General features: G+C 54.0%; 3 non-coding genes across 3 annotated transcripts in view; all 3 read left to right on the top strand.

Moving 5' to 3' along the window:
• Positions 1-468: 468 nt before the first annotated feature.
• On the top strand, positions 469-2,377 carry LOC128200655 (small subunit ribosomal RNA). The gene has a single exon (XR_008252833.1). It is a non-coding gene; the product is annotated as a small subunit ribosomal RNA (ribosomal RNA).
• Positions 2,378-2,862: 485 nt separating this feature from the next.
• On the top strand, positions 2,863-3,019 carry LOC128200653 (5.8S ribosomal RNA). Its single transcript, XR_008252832.1, has one exon. It is a non-coding gene; the product is annotated as a 5.8S ribosomal RNA (ribosomal RNA).
• Positions 3,020-3,664: 645 nt separating this feature from the next.
• Positions 3,665-4,438, top strand: part of LOC128200656 (large subunit ribosomal RNA) — a 4,068-nt gene continuing 3,294 nt past the window's right edge. The window contains exon 1 of the ribosomal RNA XR_008252834.1: positions 3,665-4,438. This exon is cut by the window's right edge and continues 3,294 nt beyond it. This is a non-coding gene — a ribosomal RNA (large subunit ribosomal RNA).

Genomic DNA, 4,438 nt, shown 5'->3' with positions numbered 1-4,438 from the left:
AGATATTCAATCTCCGGGTGGACGTTCAATCGCGGACGCGCGTCTATCTGAATAATAGATATTTAGAGATGCCGTCCAAAAGATGCAGTCTCGACGGCGCGGAACGTTTGCTATCCGACGCGCGGCGGCGGCTGCCGGTCATATCTTCTATATTGTTGTGTATATAGAGAGCCGGCGCCGACCGACCGACCGACCGACCGACCGACCGGCCGGCGGAGAGAGCGTTTCCGATCTGTTCGAGTCGCGAGAGGAGGAGGAGGAGGAGGAGGAGAAAACGCGACGTACGTACGTTGTCGCGTGCGTGTACGCGCACGACGCTTAACGAACGTACTCGTGTCTCGCCCCCCACCACTGTTATAGGCACGCCGTGCACCGCGAATTGTCGGTGTGTGGCGATGTTTTTGCTAACGCGCACCATACACTAGTCTAATAGTGTGTTAGTGTAGTAGTAGTAGTAGTAGTAGTAAATACCTGGTTGATCCTGCCAGTAGCATATGCTTGTCTCAAAGATTAAGCCATGCATGTCTAAGTACAAGCCGCTAGTCGGCGAAACCGCGAATGGCTCAATAAATCAGTTATGGTTCCTTAGATCCACTCCATCCTACTTGGATAACTGTGGTAATTCTAGAGCTAATACATGCACTCGAAACTCTGACCAGTGATGGGATGAGTGCTTTTATTAGATCAAAACCAATCGACGGAGGGCCTCGCGTCCGATGTCGTTAATTTTGATGAATCTGGATAACTTTTGCCGATCGCATGGTCCCGAGCCGGCGACGCATCTTTCAAATGTCTGCCTTATCAACTGTCGATGGTAGGTTACGCGCCTACCATGGTTGCAACGGGTAACGGGGAATCGGGGTTCGATTCCGGAGAGGGAGCCTGAGAAACGGCTACCACATCCAAGGAAGGCAGCAGGCGCGCAAATTACCCACTCCCGGCACGGGGAGGTAGTGACGAAAAATAACGATACGGGACTCTTCCGAGGCCCCGTGATTGGAATGAGTACACTTTAAATCCTTTAACGAGGAACCATTGGAGGGCAAGTCTGGTGCCAGCAGCCGCGGTAACTCCAGCTCCAATAGCGTATATTAAAGTTGTTGCGGTTAAAAAGCTCGTAGTTGCATTTGTGCGCCGCGCTGTCGGTGCACCGCATCCGCGGTGATACTGACACGTTTGCGGAGCATATCGTCGGTGAGCCGGCGGTAAAACGCCGGTTCAATATCAAAATCCTATCGCGGTGCTCTTCGGTGAGTGTCGAGGTGGGCCGGCAAGTTTACTTTGAACAAATTAGAGTGCTCAAAGCAGGTTCAAAATGCTGCTTGAATATTTCGTGCATGGAATAATAGAATATGATCTCGGTTCTATTTTGTTGGTTTTCAGAACTCCGAGGTAATGATTAATAGGGATAAACGGGGGCATTCGTACTGCGGCGACAGAGGTGAAATTCTTGGACCGCCGCAAGACGAACAACAGCGAAGGCATTTGCCAAGAATGTTTTCCTTGATCAAGAACGAAAGTTAGAGGTTCGAAGGCGATCAGATACCGCCCTAGTTCTAACCATAAACGATGCCAACCAGCAATCCGGCGGAGTTACTCCAATGACTCGCCGGGCAGCTTCCGGGAAACCAAAGTCTTTGGGTTCCGGGGGAAGTATGGTTGCAAAGCTGAAACTTAAAGGAATTGACGGAAGGGCACCACCAGGAGTGGAGCCTGCGGCTTAATTTGACTCAACACGGGAAACCTCACCAGGCCCGGACACTGGAAGGATTGACAGATTGAGAGCTCTTTCTTGATTCGGTGGGTGGTGGTGCATGGCCGTTCTTAGTTGGTGGAGCGATTTGTCTGGTTAATTCCGATAACGAACGAGACTCTAGCCTGCTAAATAGGTGACGGCATTTAGGTGTGCGCGGCCTTCGTGTCGCGCAACTCACTGGCGACGTATCACAAGTCTTCTTAGAGGGACAAGCGGCGTCCAGCCGCGTGACAGTGAGCAATAACAGGTCTGTGATGCCCTTAGATGTCCTGGGCCGCACGCGCGCTACACTGAAGGAATCAGCGTGTTTCACTCTCCCTGTCCGAAAGGACCGGGTAACCGCTGAACCTCCTTCGTGGTTGGGATTGGGGACTGCAATGATCCCCATGAACCAGGAATCCCGAGTAGGCGCGGGTCACTAGCCCGCGTCGATTACGTCCCTGCCCTTTGTACACACCGCCCGTCGCTACTACCGATTGAATGATTTAGTGAGGACTTCGGACCGACACGCGGTGGCTTCACGGCCGTCGGCGTTGCTGGGAAGTTGACCAAACTTGATCATTTAGAGGAAGTAAAAGTCGTAACAAGGTTTCCGTAGGTGAACCTGCGGAAGGATCATTAACGTTTCAGTGTCGGCACGCACGCACGCACGCACGCACGCACGCACGCACGCACGCACGCACGCACGCACGCACGCACGCGCACTTATACGTGTACACCACGTGTATGTGATCGCGGCGTAGGCGTAGGCGTAGGCGTAGGCGGCGCGGCGCACACGCACTGTTTTTCATGTTGATTGATATACCTTATATCTCGTATAGACGACGTGTCGCTATCGAGACGGTCTGAACGCGCATGCGTACACGCGCGTATCAACGCGCGCGCGCGCACGGTGAAAATCCGCAAGCCTGTGTGCGTTCCGCGCGCGCGCTTCCGACCGAAAAAACTACAAACCTAGCGGTTAGATTGAGCTAGCGATCGCGCGCTCGCACGCGCTTCGCGCTCTTTTCTATGTCAATAAATGATAATTTATTTATTTATTTATTTATTTTTCTATTTTAATATCGTACATATACCACACGATGTGTGGGGTAGTCAAAAACGATTACCCTGGACGGTGGATCACTTGGCTCGCGGGTCGATGAAGAACGCAGTTAACTGCGCGTCATAGTGTGAACTGCAGGACACAATTGAACATCGACACTTCGAACGCACATTGCGGTCCGTGGAGATACATCCAGGACCACTCCTGTCTGAGGGCCGGCTGCATAATAACGACGCCTCGCGTTGTTAAAATTACACTGCTCCTCTCTCTCTCTCTCTCTCTCTCGCTCGCTCTCGCTCCCCTTCTCTCGGCGCTCTGTCATAAAGAGTATGACAGAGAGATATAAGGGAGAGAGGCGAAAAGAGAGAAAGAGCGCGCATGTGACGGTTTCGGAGAGGCGGCGCACAATCGAGCTCTCTCGCGCGCGCGTGTCTCTTCGTCCGTTCAAATATGACACACGAGTTTCAGCGGCGTGGTGGCGGTCGTCGTCGGATTCGATTCCGGCGCGCAAACGACACACTCTCGTCTCTCCCTGGCTTCTAGTCGCGTTCGTTCGTTCGTTCGTTCGTTCGTTCGTTCGTTCGTTCGTTCGTTCGTTCGCGATCGATGGGAGGACGTACGCGTCTGTACGCGCCGCTGCCATTAACGCCGCTGTGTGTGCAATGTACAATACATTATGTACATTGCGCGCGTGTGCGTAGGCGGACTCGACGTCCGAAGAGCGCGTCGACGTCGTCGTGTGTACCCGTGTTACTACACATGGCCGTGGTAGTTGTACTACCATCGGTCGACCGGTGACTGACGGTCGCGCGCGTCGTCGTCGCAGCGCTGACGGATATCGAGTCTGCCTCTCATTTTATCGTTGGCCTCAGATCAGGGAAGACTACCCGCTGAACTTAAGCATATCAGTAAGCGGAGGAAAAGAAACTAACAAGGATTCCCTTAGTAGCGGCGAGCGAACAGGGATGAGCCCAGCACCGAACCCCGCCGTTGTTCAGGCGGCGGGAGATGTGGTGTTCGGGAGGTTCCGCTTTCTCGTCGCGATCTCTCCTGTCCAAGTTCGTCTTGAACGGGGCCGTTTTCCCGTAGAGGGTGCCAGGCCCGTAGCGACGGAGATCGGCGGCGAGAGGGACTCTCCCAAGAGTCGGGTTGCTTGAGCGTGCAGCCCTAAGCGGGAGGTAAACTCCTTCTAAGGCTAAATATCGCCACGAGACCGATAGCGAACAAGTACCGCGAGGGAAAGTTGAAAAGAACTTTGAAGAGAGAGTTCAAGAGTGCGTGAAACCGTTCAGGGGGTTAAACCTGCGAAACTCGAATGAACGAACGGAGAGATTCATCGTCATTCCTCGGCGTACGGACGCGCGCCTCGATGCGTCCGGCTTCGGTCGGTGCGCACGGGTCGTTCACGTCCGTCGACGTCCGCGGACGGCGTGCACTTCTCTCTTAGTAAATACATCGCGACCCGTTCGATGTCGGTCTAAGCGCCGTACGGGAGCCCCGCCGCGCTCACTCGTTGGGTCGCGACGGGACCGCGACGGACGCCGACCGGCCGTCGGACGGTAATATCATTGAATCGCGCACGCGTCATCGCACGCGTCCGGCCCGACGCAAGGTTATATATTTAATGCGTCGTCGTC

This window comes from Galleria mellonella, unplaced genomic scaffold (assembly GCF_026898425.1).
Source record: "Galleria mellonella isolate WM207_F2 unplaced genomic scaffold, CSIRO_AGI_GalMel_v1 utg116, whole genome shotgun sequence".
NCBI lineage: Eukaryota > Metazoa > Arthropoda > Insecta > Lepidoptera > Pyralidae > Galleria > Galleria mellonella.
Note: the sequence above shows the minus strand (reverse complement) of the source record. Positions and strands in the feature narration are given on the sequence as shown.